Source organism: Gymnogyps californianus, chromosome 2 (genome assembly GCF_018139145.2).
Source record: "Gymnogyps californianus isolate 813 chromosome 2, ASM1813914v2, whole genome shotgun sequence".
NCBI classification, from domain to species: domain Eukaryota; kingdom Metazoa; phylum Chordata; class Aves; order Accipitriformes; family Cathartidae; genus Gymnogyps; species Gymnogyps californianus.
Window position 1 is genome coordinate 23026812 of NC_059472.1, and position 13228 is coordinate 23040039.

Here is a 13228-nt window from a genome sequence, read left to right on the forward strand (position 1 = left end):
ACCAAAGGGATATTCCATACCATGTGACGTGATGCTCAGCATATAAAGCTGGGGGAAGAAGGAGGAAGGGGGGGGATGTACAGAGTGATGGTGTTTGTCTTCCCAAGTAACCATTACGCGTGAGAAGGGAACGTAATGCCTAAGCATGGAAAAGCACCCACTGAAGATGGCAGAGGTGTTACCAGCCATCTCCAGGAAAGCAGGGCTCCATCACGCTCATGCGTGAAACTCAGTGGTGAGCCATTGACCTACAGCAGTCAGGAGGTGATGGCAAGGGAGAGTAGACACTCCTGATGGCCACTGCTGGCTTTCATAGCAAAATCTGAGGGGAAAATATCCGTTTCCTAAGTAAATGTGGCAGTGAAGGGGACTCTTACCCTCTGGCAATACAGCTCCTGTGATGGGGGATCTGCCACCACTGCTAGGACATCCAGCATTTGATCCCCAGACAAAACCAGACTTGGACAATTGACTTTGAAAGCCAATGCCATATTTTACCCTCTCTTCTTTTGAGAAGCTAATGCGAAAGTACTTGGGGGAATGCCTTTATTTCTAAGGCGGATGTATAAATCAGAAAAGTCTTGCTGCAAGCATTTGAGTTACCGGAGATGGAGCCAGCCTGACCAGCCGGCTCACGCCTCCATTCCCACTGGGGTCAGACACCAGCAGGTGCTGAGTGTGTCCAAACCCCCAGAGCACCTGCCCCCTTCTCTTCACTGAAATCTCTTTACAACAGGAAAAACCGAAAGGTGATACATGCCAGTCCCTAGCTTGTTTCTAAAATACTAATGGAAACGGAAAACGAGGTCAGAGACAATGCTACGGCTTTGTATGCGACAGCCTGCACTTAAGGAAACAGACTGGAAAGAGTCCAGGGCAGAGGAAAGATGAAAAGGAGAAGAAAGTGGAGATAAAAGTCAGTGGAGCGGCTGGAGCGTGTGCTAACGCTGAGGGAGATTCTGCAGCTAATGATGAGATGACAGTGTGCAAAGAGACTTGAAAGCGGAAAGCCAAACTGGGAAGCCAGATGAAAAGCTGGAAAAGGCAGGTGCTGAAGTGCGTGTGATCGCGGAAAAGAGGCTGGAGAGAGAAAGAAAGTGGGAACAGCAGAACAGAAAGGTTTTCTGAAAGGAGACGAGACATCTGTCGTCTACTCTGCCAGGCTCACAGGAAAGCAAAAGGAGTCGGCGGCATTTCAGCCCTCTCTGCAGCAGGTGGCTTGCAGGCTCCATCCCCAGCCGGAGCTCTGGGGAGTCGCAATTAAATGCAATGAAGTGGAATAAGATAGGCTGGAGCATTGCAGCATGGCAGTGCCTGAAGCCTGGAAGGTAGTCTCTAAATCCGCCTGGGAGTCATTCCTCTGATCTGCAAGGAAAATTGTGCTCACAGTCCTGCTAAGAGCCAGAAAAATAAAAAGAAAGTGCAACTGTACTATATGGTTGTAAAACATTGAATTCTGTAGTAGCAGGGGAAGGAGCTTGTGGGTTCCCAAAGCCCTGAGACAGATCCAATGTGGGCTTCCAGCCCTGGACCTCACACCCTCGGGGCTCGCTCTAGGGGTCCCGGGAGCACTGCTGTCAGGGTAGTCTTCTTAGGAGTCATCTTACTTCACAAGTGTGAGGACTTTGCAGTCTCTGCACAGCTGTTTGCAGGCTGTTTTCCAAGGAGCAGAGGGCACTGAGGAGTTCTGCGTACTTTGTCTTCAGCAAGGCAATCTTAGTGTCAGGTGTGTGGAATGGGATATTTAAGCATTCACACCCTCTCCTCGCACTGAGTGTCAGCTCAATTGGTTATCCTGCGCTCTCTGCTCCAGCCCCGCATGAGAGGCAAACCCAGCCCTCGAGATCTCTCCTGGCATGGAGGTACAAAGATGCCTGCCTCCAGCCCGTGCGCTGGGATCCACAAAGGGCCTGTTTCCATGAAAGCCAACAGCAACCTGCCTTCGGGACAGACTCTGAGCTTCCTTGTTCCCATCTCAAGTGGTGATGGGAGCACGAGTGGTGTGAGACAAGCACACCCAGCACTGGGGAGCCAGGCGCCTGCGTCCCTAGCTCTTCCTGCAGGCTCCGCAGCTCTGCAAGCCTGGGTCACTTCCCAGATCAGGAGTCCAGGACATCCAGCGGTGGCTTCACCACCGTCAGGGAGCGTAAAGAAGAGTGAAGGGAGGTTCAGCCCTTAAGGCTGAATGTCTCATAGTGGCCAAACCCACGCAGAGCCTGTACCGCAGCCTGCCAAAGCAAGCAACGTGTTCAGTCACAGCGCATGGGTTAGCCACTAGCGTGGCACTGCGTGCTCGTGGCCATGAGGAATCCCAGGCACTCACCAGTTCAGGTCTTCCCATCTCAGCCTGGGATGCTGTTGCCCACTCTCCGTGAGAAATCAAGGACTCAAAGATCTATCTACTGGCACCCTTCACTGATGCTCCAAAATTTCTGATATACATATAAAAGCAGCCCAAATCCAAGGCTTCAGCAGTACGAGTGATGGGAGCCTGACGGTATGTTTAAGCACCCTCCTGAGCTAATCTTACATGAGCAACTGCTCTGGAGGATCCAGTAGCCAAGTTCCCAACATGAATACGCTGCATTAGTTGCATTTGCTTTTGTTTCTATTAGACAAATCTTTCTATTTGTCTCATTACATGACAACACCCACAAAGCAGCCAAATAGCTTTTGCAAGCTGCTATTTAGTTGCTTCACGCTGGTAAAGACTAGTTATGCTAGTCTTAGGAATTCGACCTACATCCTTTCAGCTGTTATTATCTCGTCAAACGGGCCAACCTCATGCTAGCTAGTTCTTGCCCTGTCTTGTTTCAATCAGTTGGCACGGTGGCTTTTTTTTCCAAGGATTCACATTTCATTTGCATAAGAACGTTAATGGAGTGATTTCAGAAATAAACGCCCAGCTTAACCCTGCTGTATCCCTAGGAAAAGGCCTCTCCACTGTGAAGGCATTTTGGCATTTGTCTTCTCCTCCACTGGCTCACAAAGGCACACACGAGAGTGGTCAAGCTCCTCTTTGTGCCACTTTCAGAAACAGTGGCTTTGACAATAAGAAAACACAGCCAATGTTTCCTGTCTGTCTTAGGCTAAACTCATAAATTGTCTTTTCTAGATGGACCAAAGAAGAGTAAGACCAGAGCAGGCAGGTCAGAGAATCTTATTGCTGGCAAACATCTGGACTTTGCATTCAACGATGGTGTGATTAGCACATGTGGCTGGGGGCAGCATCACATTCAGGGCCCTGTTTGCTGGGCTCTTTGCACATTTCACCTGAGGCAATGACGAGTATTTAGAAAAAAACACAATAATCCTAAAAGTGGAAAATCCCAAATCACCCTGCACAGGGCACAGAGCCCAACTGCTGGGGTGCAGAACCAAACTCCTGTTTTTCCTCTTTTTGTTCCCCGGGATTTTTGCATCCACGGCTGCGCTGTAGTGTGTTCCCAGTTCCAGTGAGGAAAGAGTAGAAAATCTTTCTTTATCCTTGAAATAGCCTGCAACTTGCTGGTTTCTGTGAGGAGGTGGCGGATGTGTGCTCGGGCCCCTCCAGCTGAACAGATATTCCAAGCGCCAGACACCACTCTCCAGCATGCAGGGAAGCCAATGCCTGTTTTACCCCATCCTTCACACTCACTTTCTCTTCTGCTATGAGCTGTGCAGAAAGATTGTGCTTTGTCAAGGTTAATGAGATATTTATTCTACATTTGATCTCTCCATTTAAAGCTTAATTACTGCCCTAGAAAGCTCCAGTCCTTGGAAATCAACATCTTTGTGTAACAGAAAGATGGAGCCCTCAGCTATTTCACACTACATGAAAGGAGCGCCATGTCAGTTCACGTTATGAGGTAGCTCCGTTTTCTGTGAGTCAGTTAATCATAGGTTTTTCTCAAGCGCTCTCTAAACGCCCCCCCCCCCATCCTCCTCCTTCCTTGCTGCTCCCTTTCAAGCCTCTCTCCTCCCTTGTTCCTTGACACCCCTGTGAGGACACCCAGCTGGGGTGCATGGTCTCCAGGCCTGGGAGATCCTTCAGCCCCTTGGGGAAAGGTTTCCTTTCCATGGAGGCACTTCCCTATTTGGTTGACAATTCCCCTCCAGAGATGCTCTCAAGCTGTCTGCATGACATGCTACCTGTCTGTCCCCTGGGCCGGATGCCTGTCTCCCTGGGGATGCCTTCCCTGGCACATAGCTATGGGCCTTGAGAGACAAGGGGAGAAGGCCCAGAAACCCAAGAGAAGCAAAAACGGTCACTGCAAACGCAGGGCTACCTCCATGCAGAGCATGTGCACACTATTCCACGGGGGCTTCCAGCTACACCAGCCTGGTGCAGCATGAGCTGGGGTGCGGGGAGAGCTGAGCCCCACTGCTGCTCCCACTGGCACCAGCACCCCACTCCAAGACCTGGTAATGAGACGGCAACATCATCTCTGGCACCTCCATCCAACCTGGGTAACACGGCAGAGCCAAGCCCCGTGGTATTGCACTGGAGGAAGGGTGCATTTGAGCAAGAAGAGCAAATAACACATCAGGTCAGAAACTTCTGCCAGGCGGGATGCAAAGCAGCACAGGCCAAACCTCCAGACTGCGTCAGCAGAGCACATTACACTGAGCTGCACTGATTAGTAGCCTAAAGAGAAATGGCATCAGCATGGATGAGTTCTCTCTGAATCATGTCTCCCCGCAGAGACCTGCTTGTGCATCAGCCCTTTCTGCAGGCATTGCACCAGCTTCCAGCTCTGGCTCCAGGTCGTTGTGCTGGTCTTCTCCCATGCTGAGGTCAGGCGCACCTGGCAGACACCTTCTCGGGGGACGAGGAGAGCGGTGGGGTCGCTCAGGCTTATAGTGCCAAGAAGTGTTGGGCAGGAAGCTGAATGCTCTTCTGGAAACACTTCTGTTCTGGGCCATGCGATTTCCCGAGGAGGCAGGGTAAATGGTCACCCGGAGGTGCTAGCAGTGACTCCTCAAGTGTCAGCAGGGAACATTTGCACTGGGATGTGTTTCCATAGTCAGGATTATGTGTGTTCTCTGAGCTTTATATAGTTACTTCTGTAAAGAGAGGAATAGTTGTATGTCTAATGTGTTCTAAGATTTTAACAAATCCCTTACCAGAAAGTTACTCTGAACAATAAAGTTTTTAGCATGGCCCATGAATATATAAATATAAATGATCATATAATAAACAAAATATTGGGGCTCACTCAACAAGTCTGATTCATGGCTCTTTCCAACACACTCTGAAGTTAATGGAGCAGTTACAACTCATCAAATATACACAGATATGACTGTGAGCAAGAGAAAACATTCTTAAATGTAGCTGCATGCCTCTTATAGACTTGCTATATTTAAGAGGTGAGTGTCCTTCTAAGGCCAGCGCTACAATTGCAGTTATTCAGAAGGAAAAAATACTCAACCTCTGTATTTAAGTTTGAGATAACTTGGTGAAAGCAAATCCAAAGAATGTTCCCAACTTAACTTTTCAAAGCTTAATTTTTAACATTTACTTTGACATAACATAGTTGTTCTATTGGTCGTTTAGCCCAAAATGATTCAAAATTTCTTGGTTACCGAAAGAACAAGTGAAGAGAACAGCAGCCAGCCCTCTCCCAGCATCGCAGGAAGGGAGGAGCTCTTTGGCTCTCTGCATCAACCTGTCATCCTCCCAGTGCAGGACTACGCACTGCTGCACGGTTGTGTTCAGTCTTACCAGAAGAGGATCAGGTTATGACACTCCACATTTTCCTGCTGACAACTGCTCCACTCTTTTTTAATGCTTGTCCTAACTATCTTTTGTTGTGCTATACTATCAGCAACATTTCCTTGAGCCATATCATTTTGAGCATCTCTAACCTGCGATAGCTAGTGCCAAAGCCTATACATTTAATGCAAAGAGAAACAAAAAACTTTCTTCTAAAGTGGTCTGGTTTGGAGTCTGCTTTTAGCCATATAACCTGTGCGCCTTCCCTTCTCCCAGATTGCTCAGGTTTAGCTCGGCTCTGAAGTCTGAGGTGGTGGCAGGGCTGCGTGGTCTAGCTAGCTGCAAGCAGATGCTCTTTCCTTCCCTCGGGGAATGCTACCTGTGACAAGGTGCCTAATCCTGTCTCTCCTTCCCCATTCCTTTCTTCTGGCCATGTATGGCTACAGCCTTTCTCATAGTGGCATTTCCTCCTTCCTTTCAAGAGCAGAGGGCTCTGTGATATCTGAAGTTGGCCCACAAGCGGCTGAGATAATGTCTGAGCCAGCGGAGGAGGTTTAGGGCTGAGCTTCCAGAGCTTATGAGCACTGTGCAGAGGGAAGCTGGCGTCTTTTCCTCCAGCAGTGCTTTTACTGTTTAGTTTGCATCTCTGCTTTAGGCTGAGAGGTAACATTTTCTCTAAAAAGAAGAAGATAGCTCAGTGGCAGCCTTCTCAGGGTGAAGGGGCCGGTGGCCAAAAACGTTTGGGTACACGCTTTTGCTTGGTATCCCAGAAGAAGACAGTAGTGCTCTTTTTGCAGGCCACACCTATAACAAATTTACCCAAATTTTAAAACAAACAAACAAACAAAAAATCCACAAACCAGTAATAATAGAGGTGAGTGTCTCATCTTATGCTGCAATAACAAGGTTAAACCATTCAAGATGTCATCACCGCTCTGAGAGGTGCCTCTGGTTACGACAGCTCTGATGCAGGGAGGGGGAACTCCTTTCGGAAGTGTCAGGACATGCCCAGCAGTGGTGATGCGTAATGTTTCCTGTTATCATGGGATCTTTCATTAAATATGATGGGAAAACAACGTATGTCAGGCTAGAAAAGCCATCCATGCTCCGTGTACTGTAGCTGCAGCCCGCGAGGTGGCAGAAGGAAGCGGGTGTCGTTGCATCCTCGGCCCGCTCAGGCTGCGCTTCTCTTTATCGCTGGTATTTTGAATTTTGAAAAGGAATGCAAAAGAAAAACCAGCTGAAGAACAGAAGCATGTTTAACTTTCATGTAAAAACTTTCCTGAGGAGAAAAGGATAAGCTACTAAGAGGGTTATTTATATATGTTAAAAACAATCGAGAGAAGTGCAGAAAACAAAGTGCATGTCTTAGCTCCCTTTTAGCACCATGTATTTCAAAAAGGTAAGGCAAATAATAGCAATGGCCAGGAATTATTTTATGCCTCCTTGTGAAATGATGACTGCCAAGAAGATGCCCACAGACAGCTCTGTTGCAATACACATTGGCACTTTATCAAACTAGCTCCCTACCAAGCCCACCTGGCCTATATGTTTATTGACTTGTTTATTGATGTTGTGGTTTAACCCCAGCCGGCAGCTAAGCACCACGCAGCCGCTCACTCACTCCCCCCACCCAGTGGGATGGGGAGAGAATCGAAAAAAAGTAAAACTCATGGGTTGACATAAAGACAGTTTAATAGGACAGAAAGGAAGAAAATAATAATAATGATAATAATAATAAAATTACAATAATAATGATAAAAGAATTAGAATATACAAAACAAGTGATGCACAATGCAATTGCTCACCACTCACTGACCGATGCCCAGTTAGTTCCCAAGCAACGATCTGCCCCTCCCAGCCAACTCCCCCCAGTTTATATACTGGGCATGACATCATATGGTATAGAATATCCCTTTGGCCAGTTTGGGTCAGCTGTCCTGGCTGTGTCCCCTCCCAGCTTCTTGTGCCCCCCCAGCCTTCTTGCTGGCTGGGCGTGAGAAGCTGAAAAAATCCTTGACTTAGTATAAACGCTATTTAGCAACAACTAAAAACATCAGTGTGTTATCAACATTATTCTCATATTAAATCCAAAACTTAACACTATACCAGCTACTAGGAAGAAAATTAACTCTATTCCAACTGAAATCAGGACAATTGACCAGATTTATATCTGGTGGCAATTAGTTAAAAAAAATTGAGCTTGTTCAGCTCTTCAGTCTAACACACATTAATATCCTGAAGGAAAGCAATACATTAATTTATTCAGGAATCAGCAATCATCCTCTTAAGCTCCAAGAAACCTGGGTCCTAGTGAAGCTTCTGGGGGAATCCCACCATACAACTAACCCACACAGACCGCAGCTCTCTCCTCTCTAGTGAAGACGCAGTGGTAGCATTACTGAATGGCATCCCCTATAGCCATGTACTTGGGGGATTTGCTTCCTGGCAGAATTGTGCCTCAAGTAGAAGGGTCCTCTATATATTTGTTAAGCTCCCAGGTGTCCCTTTGCTGGACTCCTAGCATGTCCTGCCTCTGTTGGGATTATCTGCTGAGGAAAGGAAGCTCATGCAAACACCCAGTCTCATCCTATATTGCAAAGGACTTTTAAACCACAGCTGCAAGATACTACTCTGCCCAGTGTGATAGCTCAGCAATATGGCTTTACTATTACTTTCTTGGAAAAAGATCACAGAAAACAGAAGAATAATCTGCTTAATTCCCCCACTTAGCAGGAGGAGGGAGGTCAACATGAGCTCATCACATCTCAGACAGCAGAGAACCCCTGCAAAAGACCTTCTGTGTGTCTGCTGCTTGTGCAACCCTGTGCATGCCCCAAAGGGAAGGCCGTGAGGAGAGCTCACGCTGTTGCACCCGACCACAAAGCACAAAATCCAAGGAAACCTGGTTTTATTCACTGTCCCTCGCTCCTGCACGCGTTGCTGCTGGGCTGGCGTCACATGTTGTATTTTCCAGATAAAAGTGAGTGAGGTCGGCTTAGACTGTCTTTATAGTAGATCTTAATTAGACAGCCCCTGGACTGCGTACCTTCCTTGCCACCGCTGCTCTGACAAACTACAGTTGCTGGCCATTACCCGAGGAGTTTTGCTGGCTGGCTGAGCTGCCTCTGCTCTGGACTCCCTGGAAGCAAGGCCCACGGTGCTTGGTGCTCACCGGCTCACCCTGCAATGCCAGCCCTGCTCACACAACCTGCAGAAAGCACTTGAGGAAGGGGTCCCTTTTGCTACAAGGCTATTGTGTTATTTCTGCTCTATATCCCCTTCATTAACCTAAAACTCCATAAAGCTCCCCCACCAGCAGGCTGACACCACCTCCTCAGGAACCTGCAGTGCTTCTTGCAGATCCAGTGCAAGCATGAAGCTCCCACCACCGGAAAATGTTCCTGCTCTGGTGCTCTTTGGGTATCGACTTAGGTTGTTCTGCCTTTGGAAACCACAAGTCCTTGCTAGTGGGGCCACCCTGGTGCTTTTCTATCACTACAGAGCTTAGTAAACTTAGAGCACCACTGTGTAATTAACATTGCCATCATTTGCTGATAACCTTAATTTGTTTCTCTTGTGCTGCAGTTTTGGGCTAATGCAGACATCCCCAGCAAAAAGATGACTGTAAGGTCATTTGCACCTGAGAGTTTCTTTGGATTTAGTGCCAGCGCTCTTAGCTATAATAAAAAGCCTTACCTTAAAAAGTTAAAAAGCAGTTGAGCAGCACAGCTAAGAAATCTGTTTTCCCATGGATTTATAGGTGGATTCTCTGGTGTCCAGCAAGACACAAACTCCCACCACAATTTGTGTAGGTGGGATGCAATGTCTCTTCCGTGTAGATTCTGTAGTGTCTGAGAACAAAACTCACAGTGCAGATTGCAGGGCCTGTGGAGGATGCTCTGTGCACGGATGGCTGCCTCTGCTGATTAACTGTTCCCTCAGATTTTGACTGAAATCAGCCAATGGGCCCAAAATTGCTAGTGGGACAGACTGAATGGTTGCATAGGCCTCCTTTCCATGGGAAAATGCTCCAGAAGAATACATGGTGAGACCAACTGTGTGCATGTCGCTAACTGCGCTCTGAGTAAGCCAATTTACCTCAACCAGTCTGGTCCTGTCAACAAAATGCAACTACTAATATAGGAGACGTGCCAGTAAAGCCTAAGTAGCTCTGATAACATTGTGTATGGAACAGAAAGGTTAAGATAAAGTCAATGGAAAGAATTTAAAGCCGGGCGAGATCTGAGGCTGAAGCGGAGCCTTGGCATAGTCGGAAGCCCTGCACTCAGCCAAGCTCTTCCATTTCTGTGGCAGAAGTACCCCCTGTGCTCGTAAAGGCTCGCCCTGAGAGGAGAGACTGCTGGGGACCGATCACAGAGGGCTACGCTCCTCCTGAAGAGAAAGCCCTTAAAAACGCAGTCATCATCTTAATTGCTGCCTCTGAATGTTGGCAACAGAAAAGAAATCAGAGCTACTTCTGAGTTAGTAAGCTTGCACAGACTGGGCCAATGTACTGCAGAGGCAACGCCAGCGGATGTTGTGCTAGAAATAAATTGGACTCTATAGCTTGAATAGATGCCAAGGAGCAAGTTTGATCTCCAAAACAGCAGCTAACAGACCATGAAGAGAAGTTGGCAGGAAAACGCAGCTATCAGCTGTCGAGAGCTGCGACACGTCCTGCAGATGAGGAGCTTGGGGCTGGGTACCACACTCTCGTACCTTGTGCAAGCTGCAAATGAACAACTGCACCTCTTTTAAATTCACTTGTGGGCCTTCTGGAAAGAGTCAAGCACAGGCAACAGCATTCAAACCAGCAGAGGTGGGCTGGATTTCTCCCAGCATTTCTATATCATACATAAGACTTCATTAAATAGAAAGCAGAACCAGAGAGGAGGCCAAGTACAGCTGTTGTCTGAGCGTTTGCCATGCACCTAATGCTAATGGAGCTGTGCACGTCAGTGCCAGCGAGCAATGCAGCCCAGAGTATTACATAGGATTATCTCTTAGGATGCCTTGCGAGCAAATCAAAGTTCAGAAATTCTTAGTCCCACCTTCCTTAGATGTTAAGGAATAATGTTATTCATAGCTGACATTATCTGTCATGATACTACTTCTGTCCTTTTTCAGACTAGGGCTGGCTAAGGCTCTGCTGTGACGTGCACCACTCGATTGCTGTTAGCTCCGTTCAAAGCCAGTGCCTGAAGGGCAGCAGTGGAGACATTACTGGAGAGCAGCTACCCCAAAGGGGTCAGGGTTTAACTTCTCTAGGCTCTGCCATGTCTCCGGTAGAGACTTTCATAGCAGGCTGGAACATGTTTGCTAACACCAGGCTTGTCCAGCCTGGACTCAGCCCTGTCTTTGAAGAATGGATATTGGATATTTTTTGAGGATTACCGGTATTGTGCTGGATATCACTGCTGTGGTCTTTCTGTTGCAGCACAATGGAACAGCTGTTTTCCCCTTGGGGTCTAAGTAACAGGATCTTGAGGCCTTTCCTAGAGGCCACCTGACACTTGGTCAGAAGGGCCATTACTAGACTGTGCCAGGGCAAGTAACCTGAATGCTACAATCTGCTGTCTCCCTCATCACAAGCAGCATAAGAACTGCAGGTACTCAGGAGCAACCAGGCTTTCTGCTGTGTGATCAAGTTGGTTCATCATTTCTGCTCCAGTAAATCCCCCCTAAAACTCTTCAGGATTCACTAATGTTAGATGAGACACAACATGCAAGTATGCTTGCTGGTTTAATATCCTCTTGCCATCATGCTTCGTCCGAACTGCTAAAACCAAATATTTTGCACTGAGAAAGTTGTTGGCTGAAGTGATCACAGGTTTCCACAGCCACGATGCCTTTGCCCAGGGCAGGATGCTGATGTGTCAGGGTCTCTGTGTGTTGTGCAGCATGTCCCAGAGAGACTGCAGCCACATCTAACGCCACTGCTGAGATTTAAGAATGTAGACGTCCCATCATGAGACAGCTGAGGGCAGGGGATCTAGCATCTGAAGTTGGTGCACTCCACAGGATCATAAAAAACCAGAGGTGAGTAGTGAGCCTGCCAACTCTGCCCTTCACCGATTCTTCAGTGTTGTCATATAATTCTCCCCAATAGCCCTGAACAAATTCACAGAGACGTGACCAAAGCCTTTTCTCTTGCCTGGGCTGTGCTAAGCACAAGGGTGGTTCCTTCCATCTCCTCCTCTTTCCCAAGACAAACATTTCCGCCTTCTTTGCAGGCGGGTGTGGTAAAAAGCCACCTCCAGTGCTGAGCCAGCAAAGCCATACGTTCTTTCCCTTATCATCACTGTTTGCCCAAGACCTCACCCTCCGCAGTGCCTGAGCAAGGAGAGCCACAGGCTCTGGAGCTGTGTAGAGCTCAAAGGTCATTTCCTGACCCAGGCCGAGGTCTAATTAGTGGAGTTATGAGCTGCAGTGCCTGTGAGGAGAGTTAGCGAGGCTCTGTGCTGGCACAGGGCTGTGGGGTTAGAGCAATGAGGAAGAAGGGATTTGAGCTTCAGAGTAGCTACATCAGCCTGAGCCCTTACATAAGGCTGTTTTTCGTGTACAGCTGCATCTGGGTACTGCTGGAGCTTCCAAGTCAACAATGGTGTCAGGGTATCCATAGGGGTTAGTGAACATAAGGCTTTGCTGTTTTCTTCGTGGAAACTTTGCCTGGCATATGGGAAGGCATATCCAGAGAAAGATCTGGGAAAGATCCTCAGGACTTCTGGGCACCCGGTAAAGCATTCAGGACAGTGGCTCCAACAGGACTGCTGGACACTCGTGAGACCTGGACCTGGTCACTCTGGGGGGCAGGTTGAGTCTGCAGTGCATGTCCACAGCACAGTCTTAGGAAGCCGAGAGAGAAACACGGGTGTCCTGTTTATACAGACTAATGGAAACCATGGGAACAGACTGGGATCTGACTATACAAAATCTCAAAAAATAATTGTAAATGGGAAGCCATCCTCAATGCCAGCCTTTTTACTAGTGTTGGTCCCACAAGGACCTGTTCTTAGCAAAGCACTATTCAATACTAACTCAAGCTCTTTGGTTTATCAAAGAGAAAGGTAAAAAAAGGATCTGATCCTGATTTTAAATATCTGAGGAAAAGATTTCTCTCACCAAAGAATGTTTTACAGTATCAGAGAAAAATACAAAAGCAACAAGCCTGGGAGATCGTTTCCGGTCTAAATTTATCTTGCTTAAAGGTGCACATTGTTAAATAGGGAGCAGGTGAAGTGTGCAAGGGCTCAGGCTGTGCTGGCCTTTGGTTTGGGCTTTGCACAGCTGGAGTTACTTGTTACTGTGGATGCTGGGACACAGGGGACAGTGCCAGGAAGAGCCTGGGACAGCTGGTTTGGAAAAGGGTACACTGGAGATGTGGGAGTAGGAAGGCTCAGGTCTGGGATGGTAAGGGGTTGCAGTCTTGGTATGGGGATGGAGAGAGAGTGCAGCAGGCAGGTCTTGAAGTTCTATACCTGTCTAGGCATGGACAGGATCAGGCCTTTGTTTTCTAACCTGGTCTTTTTG